This window comes from Taudactylus pleione, unplaced genomic scaffold (genome assembly GCF_031769625.1).
Source record: "Taudactylus pleione unplaced genomic scaffold, aTauple2 ptg000043l, whole genome shotgun sequence".
NCBI classification, from domain to species: Eukaryota; Metazoa; Chordata; class Amphibia; order Anura; family Myobatrachidae; genus Taudactylus; species Taudactylus pleione.
In genome coordinates this window covers 2,068,287-2,089,511 of record NW_028284445.1, presented here as the reverse complement: position 1 = coordinate 2,089,511, position 21,225 = coordinate 2,068,287, and the positions used below count along the sequence as shown (strand labels likewise).

General features: G+C 43.6%; 1 protein-coding gene across 4 annotated transcripts in view; it reads right to left on the bottom strand.

Moving 5' to 3' along the window:
• The window catches only part of PROSER1 (proline and serine rich 1), a 62,857-nt gene that overhangs the window by 28,340 nt on the left and 13,292 nt on the right, over window positions 1-21,225 (bottom strand). The window lies entirely within an intron of this gene.

Here is a 21,225-nt window from a genome sequence, read left to right as displayed (position 1 = left end):
CTGTTTACCAACAGACAGAGACTACCTATCAGCTCAGGCATAGACACTTCCTGAGGAACAGAGCTCTGTTCTCTGGAGGGAAGCCAAATAGGTGGGAGCCCCTGTTCCAACATCTAAAGCTCTTATCTCTCCACATCATCTATTATAGATGAAAAAAAATGTCATCGGGGACATCTAGCTCCTCTTTCTCTACCCTGCTCACCCTTTGTGGACAGGAAGACCAGGATGGATGGTTTGAAAGAAGAAGGCCTAGCAACAGATGGAGATTGTCAGTGGGTGTAGTCTTGGGGGTATTGGTTGGCATGCAGGCAGCGGAATAATAAAGACCTCCATGTTGTCTGTGCTCACTATTCCGCATTTCAGTTTGCGATTCAGGTAGGAATAAAGTCGGCTACAGAACACAGAATCACTGGATGTCTTAGTGCATTCAGGCCAAATACGATCCATGAATTCGCAGTCAGATTCTGGACAGATGAATCCTTTGCTTTGGATAATCTTTGGTAATTCCTGGCAAAGGTGAATATTATAGCCAGACACTTTGAAGGCTGTAACTTTTAACTGCTTTATAGAAAACATGTGAATGAAACCTTTCCACATTGCAGAACATGATGGAGAAATCCCTTGAAGTTCAGCACCTAGAGCATCTTTTTTCATGTTCTCTGAGGCCTCTCCTGACTGTGAAGAAAGATTCTCCACACTGTAGTCTTCCATTGTGACTTTTTAATGGTGATTTCAATGTTCTCCACTGGCTGAGATCCATCTCATCTGAGGGTTGGGTCTTCCCCATGCAAATGAGACAATTCACATCCAGAAGGTGACTTATGTTTAGCCGTGGTGTCAGTCTTTCTTTTGGCAGAATTTGCACAATCTTGGTCTTGGGGGCACCAAGATGAATCAGACAGATCCTCCAGGGTAAACATCTGACCTGGTGTTGTAAGTATTTCTATTAAACATTTGTGTGTGAGTTTAATCATCTGCCGCTTGTGATGGAGCTCTTTTTTTGCTTTCTAAATGATCTCCAGACACAACGTAAACTTAAACTGAAATATTGCATTTAATGCTCTGTTCCGCTTGTTCACATATCTGATATGGTTAAGTGGACAACGGCAGTTTGAACTAAGGGCCTGATTCAGACCCGCTCGCGAGCGCTGAGCGCTCGCAAGCGGGTCGATGGTGCCCAAGTGCGCACGACGGAGGTGGCTCCATCGTGCGCATGCGCGTGATCCGAATAACGACGGCTAAGCCGTCGTTATGGGTCTTGCACCAAAGGGGGCGTGCTGTCGATGTTGATTGACAGCACGCCCCCTTTGGTGGGCGTGCCGGGGGCGTGGCTGCCCAGACGGAGGCGTTCCCATGGGAACGCCTACCGTCTGGGGCCGGCCCCACTGACATCACTAGTTATGTCAGTGGGAGTGCTTTTGGCGCTGAGCCAAAAGCACTCCTGGGCTTGCGGCAGTGAGACCCTACTGCAGGGTCTCGTCGCAAGCCCAGACCATCGCGACCATCATTTTGGCCGCTCGCTATAGCTGTGGGTGGTCACCCACAGCTATGCTAGCGGCCAGGAGGCCGCTCCAAAAAGGAGCAGGGACGGCCCTGATTCAGAGCGAGCGCTCTGTCAGAGCGTCCGGCTCTGAATCAGGGCCTAAGGCCACTAAAACTAGGTTTTTTTTAATGTCCGTGTACAGGTTGGGAAATGCCTTTACAGAAGATAATACAAATCATTAAATCAGGGGTAGCCAACCTCGGTCCGCTCACGTTTTCCACATAACCTAGCTGATGCAAAGGTGTATTCATTACTCACCAAAACATTTAGAAAGATCCATAGGTGAAGTTAATTATTATAGTTGTGATTCTGTGAGGAGACCTGGAAAACCTGCACTGTTCGCTCTCGAGGACCAGGTTTGGCTACCCCTGCCTTAAATCAAAGATCTTACCCTTGTCCACATATCTGTGCTGGTTAAGTGGCACTTTGAGGCCACTGAATAACTATGTTTTTTTTACGTCCCTGTACAGGTTGGGAAATGCCTTTATAGAAGGTTTGCAAAGGATTATTTAAGTCAATTGTTTATTTTTAGAAAGCACTCTTCCTGGTCCCTTCTGGGATTAGAAAATCAACTCCCAGCAGCAGCAGCAGCAGCCATGCTCAAGGATTCTTCTGTTGCAAGGACTGATGTGAATGTATCACAATTTTTTTGTAAATGCCTCCTCCCCTCCACTTCTCACTCATAAATTTTCTTCGGAATCAAAACACAAAATTAAATTTACTACCAATCAACGCTTCCTGTCCCTGCCCTGCCTTCAACTTCATACAAACTCCAACTCCCTCAGGCCTCTCTTGAATAATAAAAGTGTTTCCTTATGTGCCATGTTTGAAGTTGAGCTGCCATGTGTTTGTGCCGCCCACTGCTGCAGCTTAGCTTAGTCAGCCAGCTATCTTGGTGCAAATTTTGGGCCTAAACTAGATGAAAAAAAAAATCAATATTGTGAGCTGTGAGGTGGTCAAAATTGACTGGAAACGAGTGTAAATAAATGTTATTGAGGTTAATAATACTGTAGGAACAAAAAAAAGGCCCATTTTATGTGATTTTAGCTGTTTTTAGGATTTTTTTAACAAAAAAATCCAGATTCAAAACCAAAACACGGAGGAGAGGTTTTTTCAACACCAATCCAGATCCAAAACCAGTGGAGATCCAGATCCAAAACCAAAACACGAGGGTCAGTGCACATCTCTAGTTTTCATCAACAAGTAGATCTGCTCAGCTTGAATTTTATGGCACTCCTCTCAGATGTAGCAGTACACGTCCACTTTAACGCCGCACTCAAAAGGTTTTGCTTTCACAATCTCCCTGAAATGCTTTTGCAAAAGTAGGCATGTATTCTGTAAGCATATTCACTAACCATGCGTAACATAGATACAAGTGGGTACAATCACTATGCAACTATAGAAGCAACACTTAAGTCTCAGCGTTCCTTACGCACACACAGATTATGAGTACCATCCAACACAAAGTAAAGATAGCCGTTTTGTTGAGTAAACAAAAATTCTGCCTATATTAATTAGCGACATCACAAAGTGCTTCATGCCTCATTAAAGCCAACAACTCTTAGTGCATTTTTGTGAAAATGGATAATTATATATAAATTATTATTAGAAAGTGCACTCTCCAAGCAATAAGTTGAAAAAAAATCCACTTAAATAAATTTTATAGTGTATTAAATCCTCATCACCACAGACATAGTAAGAAGACTTGACATCCATCGACAAAATGCTGGATCATTACCAAGCAAATACAATGCTTATTCACATCACATCGGCATTATAAATCTGTATGATTACTACTCATGCTACCCGTCGGCCTCGGTCCCCTTATGGGCCGTTCAAGACATACAGCTGCCCACCCACGTTCATCATTATATGTCTAAGAATCTCAGACGGAAAGGGAGTACATAGACAAAACTAAGAAAATGTTTGTCTAGAATGTTTTAATAGTTTTACTATTATTTTATTTTCCAGTTTATCTGAACTTTAATGTTATAAATGTATTTATTACATGTTAAATGAGTCACTGATGAGAGATGAAATAGCAGCATTGTATACAACAGCAGAGGTATGACAATTAGGGTAAACACATAGCTCTCCTGACAATGGAGTACAGAATTCTCTGCTGGTTACGCCAAAAGTAACAATTACCTGTCCCTGTGGTATAGCTGACAGTGTTCAGCATAAACAAAGTACCGGTAATAGAAAATACAGGAAAAATGTACTGCAGGAAAGTATGCAGAGTGGAAGCAGAACATGTCGGACTGCAGGAGAGGGAGTGGGAGTAAAAGGTACAGATCAGATTGCCTAAATGTATATTCATTCTCACACCAAGGGCCAGATTAACAATGGGGCGGATGGGGCTACACCTCCAGGCCTCCACTTGAAAATCGGCCTTTTATCATAACAGCAAGATTGTGACCAGTCGCCCACCTATCCATATAGTCAGCCTTAAATATTACATTTGTATTTCTATCTTCTTCACAAAATTATGCAATTTTCCTACTGTTACTTATTTAGAGAGACTATTGGGGCTGATATAGTAGGGGGAGTACACACCCACATGGAACTGGCCACACCCACACAGCACTGGCCACACCTCCTCTGCTTATCACAATAGGTGATCATGATCAGCCCCAGTCCCATGTGGAACTTAATCCGGTCGTGGTGGCACCCTGGGGGTAGACAAAACAATTGAATGGAGAACTAGTGCAATGAATCGTATCGACTTACATCTTGGTAAGCATAAATATCTGAAATATTATTCACTTTTTATTAGCCATGGCCAGTAAAGGTGCATATCCACTAGCAGATAGAGGAATGACAGTACGATTACAACATTGCAATCGTACAGTCGTTCCTCTTAATGTGCAGTGCCTACACTGAACGATAGGTCGTCCAGTGCAGGCACCCTCCCTCCTCCCCGAACATGCCCAATCTGCAGTTATCGGCATATTGACCGGTATTTTCAGGCGATGACTGATGTCGAAAACGGCCAGCGGGAGCGCGCATCCCTGGTCGTTTTCAACATTTTTGTGCCTGATTTTTTAACGATTAAAGAGCGATTGAATGAGAAGGATGTCCTTATCGTTCTATCGCTCATTTTAATCTCCTAGTGGATACGCGGCATAAGTTTGGAAATATGAGTGAGTATTGTTTTAAAATATATGGCCTTAACCCATGGGCTAGGACACAACACAAAGTTCAGCAGGCCATTAAGGGCCATGATTGTCTTTTTACAAACCTACTGTATACTGCAAGCTAACAAAATGTTCATTGTGTATGAATAACAGAGTTCCTATATTATACATATTAATGTGTATACAGTGGTAAAAGAAAGGATATCATTAAATAAATACTGATTTGGGGTGCACATCTAAAATTCATTTGAATAGGGCCCAAAACACAGCTTTATAATTGAGAAATCAGGGACTCTAACATACATTTTCACTTTGTATTTGTCCAGGGAAATGCAGGGATGACTTATATTAGAGGTGGCTAAACCAGATACCAGATTCTCAAGGACCCCTAACAGTTCATGTTTACCAGATCCTCTAAGTGGTGCACAGGTGTATCAGATTTTGACAATTTCTGATTTATATAATAATATTCTTGTCACCTTACTTTATCTATTATCTATGATGGTTCTATTATTGGGGAACTCACCTTCTAGCAAAGTTATATTGTTTCCTTTTACCACCAAAATCAGATTTGTAACTTCCAGAGCTCTCCCATACCAAACAACTGTCCTAATTTTGGCTAGACAGTCCTGATTTTTTGGGGGGTAGAGGTATTCTAGTTCTGCATACAGAAGAGGTACAGTAGGTGCCTTCACTGTGTGCAGCAAAAAAAAAAATTGGCTTTTTATTTTAGTAGAAAACAGATTGTGCGTGACCACAACCCAATGACATGGCCACGCCCCCAGCACAAAGCAGCCACGCCCCTGATTTTAACTCCAGAAATGTTGGGGCTATACTCTCCTAACAATCCTGGTGATAATGCTCTCACAATGCAAAATGTTGGGGATGTGGTTTTAATTGAGGGATAAGACTGACATTATCAGAAATGGGATATGATGAAACTGGGGTGCGGCCAAGTCTGGACTAGTCCAAAAACACAGCAGAGAGCAGGTAAAGAGGTATAACATAGAGGTATGTCTTATACAAGACCCTACACTTTGCAAAAATTATACACAGAAAATAGTTGTGGCTATTGTCCTACTGATAACCCCTAAATCCCTCTCATACCACATTATAAAGCATGCATAGTGTACGACTGATATATTTGGTACTACAGCATCAATACTGTGTATAGTGGTAAAAGATGTGGTATCCAGATGGAAGATCTACAGTGTCTAGACAGTCACTAGGTCAACACCAGATGGTCGATATGCAAATGGTTGACAGGGTCAAAAGGTTGACACAGAAAATATCAACACTGATTTTTCACGAAATTTAGGGTTAGGCTTAGGCATCTCGCAGAGGGTTAGGGTTAGGCTGCGGAAGGGGATGGTTAAATACAAAGTGGTGGGTTGGGATGAGGATTAGGGTTAAAATAACAATAACCTTTTCTTTGTCTACCTTTTGACCATGTCGAACATTTGACCCTGTCAACCTAAGCCCATGTCGACTATTTAACAGTCGATCCATCTGACTGTCTATCTAGACACTGCAGATTTTTCAATCCACACCAGTATAAGATGTACATTGTGCTTTAATTACAGCGAAGCTAAGGGTTAAACTTAATCCTCTCAAGATCCTTATGAGAGGAAGTTTGAATGAGTAGAAATAATTATTATCTCACTACTTGTATTGATCATTACATAACAGGTTTTAAACCATAGGGAGAAAACAAACCATTCCCTATAGACAGTGCTGCAATTAGATCAGTCAGGTTTATAAACAACAAACTTCTTAATGGCTTCTGTGTTTATGGTCATTGTACCTCTGATAATAAGAGTCATTGGTATTTTTAAAAATACAACTTCAAACACCCTAATAGTCTCTCTGCTGTACCCAGTTTCCCCTGTCCATTTCCTATCATCGCTGTTCAAAGTACAGGTTGAGTCTCCCATATCCAAATATTCCGAAATACGGAATAATGTTGGCATGACTGAGATAATGAAACCTTCGATTTTTGATGGTACAATGTACACAAACTTTGTCTAAGGCGCAAATTATTAAATAATATTGTATAAAATTACCTTCAGGCTGTGTGTATAGGGTGTATATGAAACATAAATGAATTTCATGTATGTACACAAACTTTGTTTAAGCCACAAAATTATTGAAAATATTGTATAAAATGAGCTGCAGGCTATGTGTATAAGGTGCATATAACACATATATGCTTTCTGTGTGTATATTTGGGTCCCATTGCCAAGATATTTCATTATGGTATGCAATTACTCCAAAATACGGAATATTCCGTTATCCAAAATACCCCTGGTCCCAAGGTTTTTGGATATGGGAGACTCAACCTGTATGAGCTTATTGGGGTGAAGTACCCCAAGTGTGAAATACAAAGCTGTCCTAAGTCCCCAATGAGCTCTCTGCCCATAGAACAGCACAAGCCTGAAAGCCAAATACTATACGGGACCTTCCAGGGAACTCCAAGGGGACTGCCAATATCCCTATAATCTACAATAGTAGGTATGATATGAAAATGTGTGTGCTGATAAGGAGTACAAAGGGTATCCAGTCACATGGTTGTATATTTGCCATGTCTACATTCAATGTCGACACTAGAATGGCAACATGTCGACATCTGAAATATCATATGAAATGTCAACAATCTCAGCACGCCGACGGTTATGGTTAGGTTGTAGGGGGGCATTAGGGTTAGGCACAAGGTATTAGGGATAGGGTGGGTATTCTTGCCAGAATGCGGGCGCATTAGATCATTTAGCTGGAAATGACTATCACATGACCACCGTGACCAGGAAGAAGATGCTTGAGGCGCTGATGCCGCCTGGACCAGGTAAGTAACCAGGTGGCCGCAAGGGAGAACATTCTATCATGTTGACATGTAAACTGTACATGTCGACGTGAGAACTGGTAACCTAACATACCACACCCATACACAGCTGATATGAAGATGAGAGGTCCCTGTGATATACTGTACATATATACTGTAGATAAGTACAGAGCCATTCTTTATCCATCAACACTGTCAGATTACATATACAGTGGTCATGGCTAATCTATTCATTAGTGGTAGGTAATATTTTATAGTGTTTTTATTTATAGTTATTTCATTTTGTACATTCTTTATATGTTTTCCTATCCATCTGTACAAGAGAGGAATTCTATCAGTAATCATAATTAATGTATCCTAATAATATTTACGAGTAACCCCAGTACAGGGCAGTTTACTGCTTCCAGCATATGCTGCAGTTATGTAAATTCTTGGGGGAGCTAACAAATGGTCTCTATTAGTTTATAATGTAATATAGGTTTTGTATCACAAGGCGGCAGAATTTTATTAACAAGAACTTGTAAATATGATATAGCCTACTTGGAACCAATACTTTCAATTGCAAGCATTATTAGTTGAGGAATATGACTTATTAACGTCCCTTTTAGCTAATCAGACATAGTCAAATCTCTGCACAGCTTATCATTTACGTAGATATTTATTAATGAATCTGCCAGCTGTACTGTGTCTAGACCACACAGATGGTATACTAATCTGCCACTGTTGTGTTACACTCTTCTTCCAGTAGATGGAGCTACAACACAGACACACTAGGGGTCATTGGGCCTGATTCAGCTTTGGGAATAGAGTGAGAATTAGCACTTAACTGTGAATCTGGACAAACCATATTGCAATGCAAGGAGTGTAAATGCATACTTTTTTTTTTGTTGCATTTATGGTAAACCATACTGCAATGCAAGGGGTGTAAATACATACGATTTTTTTTTTTTTTTTTTTGCATTTATGGTAAATACTGGTTGCTTTTGCATGTAGCTCACAAATACTGCACAGCTTTATTATTACTCTACAATTTAGATGTCAGTTTGGAAACACTCCTCCCAAATCTAAATCTCTCTGCACATTTTAAATGTGCCCCACCTGCAGTGCAGCATGGTTTCACCAAGATGATCAGTTAGGTGCTATATCTCACTCTATTCCCAAAGCTGAACAGGCCCATTGTCCAAAAGTGAAACATGTGAACTGTAAGCACAGGTGTCACATACAGCAGAATAGCTAGGGCCATAAATAAAGCATATGTACTATTTCTTCACATCCATGTGCGTCCTTGCGTTATGTGAAGAAGTTTGGCTGTGGTTTTCTCTAAAGGATGAATACACCCTAGTTTGTTAATGTCTCACTTCTGGTGACTGGAAGGGAGTACGGATGTTATAAAACTACCCTTGTGTATTTAACATACCTATAATTGTACATCCAGAAAGGGGTTGATTCAGAGCCACATACAAAACTGCAGCATTGCATGCTTGAAAATAGACGCAGATTTCCGCAGGTACTTGATGTGGCTGCACCTTCCCTCTACGTCTTGTGAGAGCAGCGGTCATCACTATAAATGTGCATTTGCACTAGCCCAATCCTGGCTTGTGAGAGCAGCTGTGATCACTATAAATGTGCATTTGCACTAGCCCTGCGCTACCCATTTAGTCACATGGGGAGATCAGTCTGACTTCTGTGTGACTGAGCAGCCCGAAGATCCATAGCGATACACAACATCACTTCGGTTGTGTAATAATATTATTATTAATTATTATTATTATTATTAATAATAATAAAAATGTAATTTATATAGCACTTTTCTCCAATACAAATGAAGGCGTTTTATAGATAACATGAACATAATAAGAGTTGACTCTTTCATAAAGCTACAATATAGAAGCGAAACTAGTCAGAAGCTCAGGACAACTCCTGCATCATTCGCTCTTTGGCACCTCCGTTTTCTACCTGGCATTGGCACTTTCAGCCCACCCAGCAGCTGCACGGCTGTCATTGTCTGTATCTGGATTAAGCAGCCATCAAGCTCGCTGCAGCCAGGCTGGTAACCTCTTCAGTAAACTCTTAATACATCCGGAGTCCAGACCGTCAGCATTACACCGCAACAGATTGCTGCTTTCTATGACATACATCAGGTCCTTACCTCAAAGGTTTACATTCAAAGCCAGACTTTCCGCTGGTAATTAATATTCCCTATTAAGCTTGGACCATACAAATGTTCATGTGCAGCTATAGACTGGAATAATAACAAGAATGGGGCTTTACTGGCCAGTACAATGGAGCTACTATTAACCTTATAAAATCCTTGAAAAAAAAAAGAAAAAAGAAAAAAAGTTATTAATAGACATGTGCGCTGACCCCCGTGTTTTAATTTTGGTTCTATTTTATCGCCGTGTTTTGGTTTTGCCAAACACCACCCGCAAGTGTTTTGTTTTTGGATCTGGTTTTAAAAAATGAATAAATTGATAAAAACAGCTAAAATCATGTAATGTGGGCCGGTTTTGTTTCTACAGTATTATTAACCTCAATAACATTAATTTCCGGTCATTTCCAGTCAATTTTGACCACCTCACAAAATTGTTTTCTCCACTTCTGGTCAAAGGTTGTGGCTGACTAAGCTAAGCGACAGACGTGGCACAAACACGTGGCAGTTCAACTTCCAACATGGCACTTAGTGTTTGTGGATACTTAATCGGGATTATTATTAGCACCGTTCCATCTAAAATGAGCAATAGCTAATGTCATTTTCTATGACGTAACCTGCAAATTGTGAACACATTGATTATTTATTAGCCCTTTATAGACCGTCCAGTTCCCAGTCTGAGAGTCTTGTACAATTGGTGATGTTTGACCCTTTGCATCTACCTTTTGGAACAGTGTAGACAGCTGTACATTGTTTCTGTCATCAGTCTGTACATTATTTAGACCAAATTGTCCGTATATATTAAAAAAGAAACAATATCAATGTTAAATACACTATTCTGTTTTGTTTGTTTTATTTATCTTTGATCAGGGGAGAAAAGTCTAAGTTGTATTGGAATTGGTGGGAATTTTGTCTACATTATTTCTATAATAGTTATAGGCGAAGATTATTAAATCATTACATTGCATGGATTCCACACTCTTCCTCTTTTTTTTATCCAGGCCCTGGAAGCATTATGCTGTTGTGCTTGTTTGTTTGTTTGTTTGTTGATTTGTTTTTTTCCTCCTTCTCCCCCTTTTTTATATTTGTGTGTGCTCGGATGCCTTTGTTTTTGATTCTTTCCCCCCTCCCTCTTTATACCGTGCTTTATAACATTATTAAGGGGAGGTGAGAACGGAACAAAAATACAACGGAAATCTCTAATCTTTTCTGTTCTCAAGTTCATTATTCTCTTAGGGGTCTATTTACTAAGCAGTGTTAGGAGACAGAGTGAAAAGTGATAAGGCGCCACCCAATCCGCTCCTAACTGCCATCTTACAGGCTGTGTTTGAAAAATGACAGTTAGGAGCTGATTGGCTGGCACCTTATCACTTTTCACTCTGTCTCCTAACACTGCTTAGTAAATAGATCCCTTAAACTCAAAATATAAATTTTATCATTGTATGGCGTATGGGGCCCCCAATGCCTATTGGCTGCCATCAATGGTGGAAGCTGAGGAGTATTAGACCCTGTGTGATAGTACATAGCAGTCTAGCTTCTTGTTTTTTTCCCCAATTATTTTGCTGGAAAGTAAAAATGCTCAGTTTTAACCATTAAAGTGTACAAGTTGCTTTGTTACAATAAAACTAAACGTGTACACAAAAAGCTATAGAAATACCTCACTATTCAGAGATCGAAAAAAAAAAAAGATGGTCATACAAGCTACAGAACACCAACACCCCAGTAAAGTACTTTATAATAAGCTGTCAAACTCACACAATCTTGGCAAAGCCCATAATGAAAAGTATTGCATAGTGGATTTCTCCTTGGGCTATATTATATTGTATATTAAAAAGGACATGCACAGTTTAACAAACCAAGCAGTTCATTGACAGGAGCAGCCACTTTTGTGGCTGAAGTGCTTGGTTTGTTTTGGCCCCCACAAAACAAGCTACCAATGGACTTAAGGCGGCTAACAGCGTTCATTAATCATCTTTACACTGGGAAGATGTAATTATCATCATCATCCTCATCAGTGTTAACATCATTAATCACACAATATTAGCTCAACCCCACTTGAGTCCACAGTTAGTTACATAAGCCTATGTACTTTGTTGCATTTGGCGGCAACGGTCTTCCTCATAGAATTTCTAAGGTTTTTTTTTTATAGAACGTGAGTTTTTCCACATTTTGAGAAAGTAGCTTCCTACGGCGATCGCTCACAAGGTTCCCAACGAGTACACACTGGAGGGTAATCAAAAGGACTGTGTGACATGCTAATTTGTACATTGTCGTTAAAATAATCCTCCATTCTATTGATGCTTAGTCTATCAGATTAAGTCGCAATTTTACAATTTTTCGGCAGTAAATTTTCCCTTTATTAATAGAGGTGATGTTTTATTTAACATTGTGAAATATTGTTTAGATTTCAGGCTCCTTTTCTTAAACTTTATTTCCCCTCGACCACTTTTAGTAGATGTTAAAGTACTATCATAACTGCTGGCAGCAGCTGTAGCACTAGTCTGGGCTGCTGCTCCTGCTCTTCTATCAACTGCTCTATATCGACACAGAGCACTCATAGGGGTATATTTACTAAAGTGAGAGTGTTTAGAAGTGGAGATGTTGCCCATAGCAACCAGTCAGATTCTAGCCATTAGCTTCTAGAAGGTGCTAGTTAAATAAGTAGAATCTGATTGGTTGTTAAGGGGCAACCTCTCCATTTCTAAACACTCTCACTTTAGTAAATAACAAGAGAGATATGGTAAGAACTTACCTTTGTTATCTCTGTTTCTACGAAGTCCATAGGGTCCACAGGGTTGACCTTGGGGGTATAGGTTGGGAACCAAATCCGGGTACCACGCAGTTAAAGCCTTTAGCTCCCAGGATGCACTTGGGTCCACTCTGCCTATAACCCCGCCCCCCAGCCAGAGGCACCTCAGTTTGTAAGTAGCCAAAGGCCGGAGGAGGAGAGAAAAAGAGAGAGAAAACTGGAACACTCAAGAACCATAGTCACAGAAAAGGAGACGGGAAACCGGTGACCAGTAACACAGCCCATATGAAGCCAGGTGCGTCAGGGCGGGCGCCCTGTGGACCCTATGGACTTCGTAGAAACAGAGATAACAAAGGTAAGTTCTTACCATATCTCTTGTTTTCTACTTCAGGGTCCATAGGGGGTCCACAGGGTTGACCTTGGGGATGTCCCAAAGCAGTTCAACCAAGGGTGGGGACGCTCCTGTGCTGAGAGGAGAATCCGTCGCCAAAAAGGAAGCATCCTGAGAGGCAAAGGAAACCAATGCCTAGAACCTTAAAAAGGTGTGGACAGAAGACCAGGTGGACACCTAGTAAGGCAAAACAGCCGAGGCGCCACAACGAGCCGCCCACGAGGGTTACATGGCCCGAGAAAAAACAAGCCTCAACGACAGAAATGCCCACCCATGGGTAGGCCCCTGAGGAAGACATACGAGACCATCCAGCCAACATTTCATTATAGGCCGGCCATCGTTTCCTGTGAAAACCAGAAACCGCAGACCACCAATAAGGAGTCCGATTCCCATAAGGAACTTGAACGGACCACATAAAGCCAAAGAGGCCACACCAGCCGAGAGGACTGGGGACTGAATGGCCGTACCATAAGTTCCAGAATAATATGGAACCTAAAAACCACTCTAAGAAGAAACACAGGGCGAGAGCAACTCACACCCTGACAGGATGCCCTCCAGAAGAGGGAGCCACATGAGAACGCTCCCAATTCAGACACTCTCTTGGTTGATATAAACACCCTGAGAGAGAGAGAGAGAGCTTAAACAATAGACCATGTAATGGCTATCACAACCAGCGGTTCCATTGACTGTCCCCGGAGGGAACAAAGAACCACTACTAACTCCCCAGGAGTCCCTAGGGAGGACAAGTGGAGGCATAATCCAGAAAACACTCCAAAGGATGAACTGGATACCAGAGTGGAGCAATTCCATATCTTAACCATACCGACAGTGTAGAGATCCGCACTGTCAGGAAGGCCAGGCCAAGGGTGAAACCCAAGCCAGCCGGAAGGAATGCCAGAATATCTGGAAATCCTGGACACCAGAGGATCGTATCGACAGGTACGATACCATAAGAATTATGTATGCCACAGTCCGTGGCAGATCCCAGCAAAGTCTGGCCTATCTGCTCTAAACATCTCAATGAAGACAGAGCCAGGGAAGCCCTAGGACCACAGTAGGAGCGCAGTCAAAGACAAATGATCCAGGTCCAGGGAAAAACAAGGACCCCGAGACAACAGGTCCAGATAGTGAAGCAGTAGGAACGGAGCATCGATGAGGAGACTCCGAAAATCTTAGTACCAGTGATGTCTGGGACGAACTGGAGCCCCCAGAAGAAAAGCCCCTCCGTCTCGAATTAAACTTCCGAAGACCTCGAGGAAGAAGGGAGACCGGAGGACACAGGTACACAAAGTGGAAGGACCACTTCACTGACAAAGAGTCACTGAAGGTTGCTTCAGTACTCCTAGAGCTGGACTGTAACACCAGTAATGTGTGATAGAGTCAGAAGGCCATGAGGATCAATCACCTCAGGGAGGCCCCCTCTGCTCACCAGGAGTTGAAACCTCTCTTGGAGAAGAGACTAGTCCCCGGGATGCACGTCGTGATGGCTGAGGAAGCCCGCTTCCCAATAGAGAGCTCCGGGAATGAACACTGCAGAGTTGGCCAGGAGAAGACCCTTGGACTATGTCAGAATGTATGACATTCCTGACATTGCCACCCAACTACCAGTGTTGCCTAGATGGAAGCCACTGTTGTGACACTGTCAGACTGAACCTATTCAGGTTTACCGTGACATATGGGTTAGGCCAGAGTGAAGGCCCAAGACAGCCTAAAGTACCACCAAGTTAAGTGGCAGGGCGGAAGCGACAGACGTCCAACTGCCCCGAAACGAATGCGGACCAGACACTGTCTGTAGCAAAGCATACCCTGGACAAGATGGCCATAGCCACCCGGACAGAGACCAACTCGCCTCCGGAAAAAGTATCATCGTTCGAACAGCGATCCAATGGAAAAAACTCGATCCATCTGGAGAGGAGTCAATTATGGCAAGGCCTGGAATGGAACTGAGCACAGTCCACCATACCAAAAGGTAGACACTCTGGTAGACCGCGCATCACAAAGAGTAATGACATATGTCGACTGCGTAGACATCGGCACACTCCAAGTTGAAGAGTGGAGATCCTGTCTTATGCCAGAAAAAATCTCAGATTCTGAGAATCAAGCAGTGCTCCCAGATGAAGAAAACCCTGTGAGGGATGCAGGGAGGACTTTTTCTCCAATGACTAATTATCTGTGCTGAGAAGAAGCCACGGTTATCCTGACCTGGCGGTAAAGTACCTTGGTGATCCTGCTAAAAGCAGGAGGCCGTCCAGAGAAAGGAGCATTTGGATACACTGAACAGGTGAACTGTCAGAAAATCCATAAAGCTGGTAAACCCCGGTGGAGTTGAGGACAGTCCCAAAAGGCAGAGCCCGAAACTTACAAGTGTTGCTGTGGCATAGCAAACCTGAACCCATGCTGATGAGAGGGCTCTGTATATACCCGTAGGTACGTATCCTGAATACTCAGATAGACCATAAAATCCCCAGGTTCCAAACGTCGGATTATGGAGCATGGACGATTCCACCTGAGTCCAGGCACCCTTGGAATCTGATTCAGGGATTTGAGACAGAGTATAGGCAAATGAGGACCAGTCGGTCACTGCCCCAGAAAGAAAGTAGAACAACCAGTCCCTCGCTGAGATAGTGAGGTTGGCCGAAATAGCTCTGCTTACCGCAAAGACTGTATAGCTTTCTGGGATCGTAAGGCCCTGATCGGGTCTGAAGAAGGACCCGTGTAACAATGCCTGTGAGGAGGCCGCCTGAGCAATGAGAGGCCGTTGAGAATCAGTACCTCACTCTGGAATTCCCCAGATGTAGACCTGTCCCGTCAGGCTGAAGGTTTATCCTCAGGTGTAGAAACAGGGTCGTCCGGAAGTCCAGGACTGCTCGGTACTGGATATGGTGGCCCCCGTGGAGGCCGACAGCCTAGGAAAAAACAGGCCTTTAGGCTGACCCTGAGGACAAAAAGACTTAACAGAGTTAGTCCGAATGTAGTGGGAGTAGCTAAAGACGGTATCTCTCCATTAGTGATACTGCCAATGATGCAACAATCTTGTCAAGGTCAGGACCAAACAAGATCTTCCCCATGGAAGGAGTCTGCACCTCTGCTTTCCCATAACGCAGCCATAGGGTATTGCGGCGGATACAGTCGCAGCCGAAACTATGAAAGTTAGAAGACCGGCATCCAATGTAGGTAATCCCACATATGACCACTGCATATTTTATGTGAGCGGCAAAAGATATTTGAACCCCAGACGTGTTGGAGAGGAAAAACGTTACAAAAGCATCACCATGCGATGGCCATGGTAGGACGGGCAACAGGCCCTGAAAACGAGTACATTGATTTCAGGCAAAGTTACCAACTACGGATCCGTAAAATCCGTCCAGGCCGGGACGGGAGGCGTATTAATTCCTGTAACCTGACGATTAACATACAAATCCATCCCAGAAGGAGATTTCCATTACTTGTGAGGACCCTCAGGGAATGGGAAACAGGAGGCCTTTGTGACTCCTCGTATCTGGCGACAGCCAGACTCCCGCCATGAGATCCACCCGGTGGGCAGAAACGGGAGATGTATGATACAGGTGCAGGATCGACATTCTCTATATCCAGAACGAATCTGGCTACCAGCCCCAAAGCAGGGATAATAATACTTGAAATCGGCTCCCCCCATGTGAGAGGGAAAGAGCCGAATGCACCATCCAGTTCACGGCAGAGCCACTGGGAAGTAACCACAGGGCGTATATCACGCCAATTAGTATTTCGTAGAAAACGACATCCACCAGGGTGGCCGTTGTGGTAATCCCTGCAAGGGGAATGACAGACCGATGTGGTATCGGAGGTAATTCATGTACTGTGAAAAACCCCGGCAGGGAGCGATAGTCTGTGACACAGGGGTAAATTGCAAGAAATTGCGAGATACCCCGAGTTGAAAAGGGCAGTATGGTGAAGTAACTCCAAGCGAGTGACGACAATGGGGCCCGCCCGGCGATCCTCAAAGGAGAGGATCCTGAGAAATAAACCGCCCTTTAAGAGGGTCGTGCAAGGGGCCCGGCACCAGATGGTGCCGCATACATGAACCTTTCTGAGTTAAAATCCTCCGCACTAATACCTGCAGGCCATGACTTGCAGGATAGCAATAATGGGTGCAGTATCGTGTGCAATCTCCTGGTCAGATATATTTGACTATCTTGACGGAAATATTAAGCAGCGCCATACCGGTCCTGACTGACGCTAAGATTAGCTGCAGGGACCCATTATCAGCGTATGCAACTCACAGTTCCATCTAAAATATGGCAACGTGCAGCACGCAACAGTATGTGACAAACCTCACAGATATTAACAAGTATATATATGTGAGGTCTCAGAACCACCCCAGGTACACCTGTATTAGGGCAGATAAAGAAAAGGGATAGATATACACTGACAGGTGAGAGAAAAAGCAGACAGTCAGCACTAGCATAAGTCACATACAATGCAGAAAAATATATATACATACATTTGCATGACATATAATATACTGCACAATGTCGCTACATTCAACTGCCCAGATTCAGTGTCTGGGAAGGCTATAGCGCTGTGTACACTCACCCAAAATGGCCAGGTACGCAGGGGGACTGGGCTCACTGTCATCCTAGGAGTTCTGCAGCACCACAGAGAGAAAATGGCCGCTGGAGACCTCAGAAGAAGCGTGGCCCGCGGAGGAAGCAGCTCAGCGACACCAGACTGTAGTATTGAAAGGCGCGCTGAGCTGAGGGTAGGAGCCGCTAGACAGGGAAGGCTTCCTCCCCTGGCTAGCAATTAACCCCCCGGGATGCCGGCTCCCGCTGCCGCTATAATCTAAGCAGCCCCCCTGCAGTAACGGTGACCCGACTCCGGCCGGGCACCAACTTAAACTGAGGTTACTCTGGCTGGGGGGCGGGGTTATAGGGAGAGTGGACCCAAGTGCATCCTGGGAGCTAAAAGCTTTAACTGCGTGGTGCCCGGATTTGGTTCCCAACCTATACCCCCAAGGTCAACCCTGTGGACCCCCTATGGACCCTGAAGTAGAAATACCCACTAGTATAAGGATGGCACACTAATGAAGTTATATTTTTTTTGCACACCAGTTTTATCATTTTCATTTATGATAACAGTTCCTGATAACACAACACAGTACCTCAGTGCCCCTAGAAATGGTGACACCCTAATGATGTTTTATTGTGTAACACACAAGTTTTGTTATATAATTTACATTTTTTTTAATAACAGTGTCTGAAAACAGTCTCACAGCGATGGTGACACCATAATGATGTTTTATTTTGTAACACACAAGTTTTAGATTATTAAATTTTTTTAACAGTGCCTGAACACACAACAAACTGCCTCACAGTGCACCTAGTATAAGCCGGATGGTACCCTAATAATGACGTTATATTTAACACACAAGTTTTATATTAGTAAAACATTTTAACAGTGCCTGAAGGCCCTAAACACATGAACTGCCTCACAGCACCAATTGTATAAGCTGGGCTGCACCCTAATAGTAATGATGATGTTATAATAGTTTATTTTTTTGTTTGCTTTATAAATATTTTTTTTTAGTAACAAACAACACACTGCTGCATTTTATTGTGCCCAACAGATTGCTACAGCCAGCCCACAGTACCCCAGCCATCAGTACTCCCAATCGTTTTTTTTATTCAGTACAAACTTCGTGCCTCTGGTCTCCAGTGTGCCCGATCACGAGGGAAGGACTTTGATATTCAATACAAAACATGCAAGATCCAACGCCGTAAAGATTACGTATTGCCTCGTTTTGAGATCAAGGCAGGAAGACCCAAACATCTATAGTTATTAAGATCAATCTGATCTACTATATTTAAATAATGTGTGTGTACACATCTATTTTTAGATTTATTCCTAACCGGTTGGGTATTATTTTATTATTCTTATACTGCTAATGAATAAATGTTTCATATTGTATCAAATTTCAAATGTCTTGATTGTTCTTTCTGCCATGTCAAGACCTACTTAAGAGTGCAGAACTTTCAATTGTTTATATTTCTTTTTTCATAACAGTGGACATCCACTAGCCCTATTAGATTACGGCAGCAATTGGTATTTTATTAACATATAGTTAATATATCTATCTATCAGTGCCTGAATTTTGGGAAGGTTTTATAGGAAGCCACACTTACCTAGGCTAGGGGAATGTGTGGGAGACTCATGATTTTTCGGGCAGACCCCCGGAAGAATTGGTGGATCTCGGCAACCTGCCCACTTCCTAAAATGGGCAGGATATGGATAGATTACCAGGAGTCCACATGGAGGGGGCGGGGCTAAAATGACATGAGAACCTCTCCAGCCCCCAAAGTGTTCAGCTACATCTCCTCTCCAGGCAGTACACAGAAACCATGAACATAATAGAGGTTTAGATTTGCATAAAATACAGAAAAAAATAAATAAAAAGGGAGCCATTTTGTGTCATCAATTCCAAGGATTATTCATCCTACTCATGAAGGATTTAGATGAGGCAGCCATTTTATGCGCACTACATAGGATTACACTGGGCAGACTAGGTAATGCCTGGAATTGATGACACATATGGCATGCTTCAGAGGTGGACACTAATTTGCATTTGCAGCTGCGTTGTTTTTGCGGAGTCGCAACGACAATAACAAACAAATGTGAATTTCAGCCTTCCCCTTGTGTATTAGCAAGCCGCCGGGCAGTGCATGTACTGAGATGCCTACTTTTCATGTCAGGGGCGCCACAACATGTCAGGGGCGCCACAACATTTTTAGGTTGGGGGGGGGGGGGGGGGGGGTCAAGATATAATTTCATTTTGGCACCCCTAAGTCACCCACTAAGGGGCAGCTGAAGCAGCCTGCCACACCATCTACTTGATGACAGAGATCAGTAAGCCTGAGGGCAGGGTTGGCTAGTTTAAACCATGTTTTAATGAAAAAAAAAAAAAATGGTTATTTTCCAACCCTGCTGAGGGGTCTTTGCTTTTGCTAATTTTACCGCTGTATGCGGATATCACTGCTCTCTCCCAGTCACAGACACAACACTGGCATCAGTGGAGTAACTACCATGGGTGCAGCTGCTATGGGGCCCGGGCTGCCTCCAGGGCCTGCCGCACCCCCTGCACCCAGTCACACATGGATTGCATAATGTATACAACTCACTATGCCTTGAGTTGTATACAGGCACCCGACAGGCCGGCCAGAGAGGGGAGTAGAGTGGCACAAGGGATTTGTAGTTTATCCTTTACTTGCTCAGACTCTGAGCAGTTAAAGATAAACTAATAATCCCATGAGGCTATGCTCCGCCCTCTGATTTCACCTCTGCTCTGCATCTCTTGACTGGGAGATGGACACAGCGTCGGTCCGAGACTGAAGTCACTGAACCAAGTTGGAGAGAGAAGTGAACAGGGCCCCTCACAGCCAGCTGCACAAAACATGCCAGGCGAGATCGCATTGTGCGTGCGTGTGCGACAATGGGTGACTGATGTATGTGTGACAATGGAAGACTGCTGTGTGTATGTGTGTGTGTGTGTGGGACAATGGGCGACTGCTGTGTGTGTGGGACAATGGGCGACTGCTGTGTGTGTGGGACAATGGGCGACTGCTGTGTGTGTGGGACAATGGGCGACTGCTGTGTGTGTGGGACAATGGGCGACTGCTGTGTGTGTGGGACAATGGGCGACTGCTGTGTGTGTGGGACAATGGGCGACTGCTGTGTGTGTGGGACAATGGGCGACTGCTGTGTGTGTGTGTGTGTGTGTGTGGGACAATGGGAGACTGCTGTGTGTGTGTGTGTGTGTGTGACAATGGGAGATTGCTGTGTGTGTGTGTGTGACAATGGGAGATTGCTGTGTGTGTGTGTGTGTGTGTGTGTGACAATGGGAGATTGCTGTGTGTGTGTGTGTGACAATGGGAGATTGCTGTGTGTGTGTGTGTGTGTGTGTGTGTGTGTGACAATGGGAGATTGCTGTGTGTGTGTGTGTGACAATGGGTGACTGCTGTGTGTGGGACAATGGGTGACTGCTGTGTGTATTTGTGCGTGTGTGTCTGGGGTCACCACTAGTAATGCCATAATACAGAAGGCAGGCTCGACGTCTGTGCCCACAATTGCAGAATGGCTCTATCAAATGTCACTAATCCTTATTTGAGGGTCAGGTAAAAATGCTGAGCAGATCCAATCAGGGCTCAGCACGTGCTTATATGAGCTTTAGCACTCATATTTTAGGGCAATAATTCAGTCCTCTCAATTATAAAAATGTTATTTCCCCTTGTGAGGGCATATGTGTTTTTTTTTTTTACCTCTCTGTGCCAAAGGGGGGTGGGGGGCCCTTTCAAGATTTTGCTATGGGGCCCACAAAGTTATAGTTACGCCCTTGACTGGCACAGCACTACCACGCAGCTCTGGGAACACATGCAGCCAATAGTGCG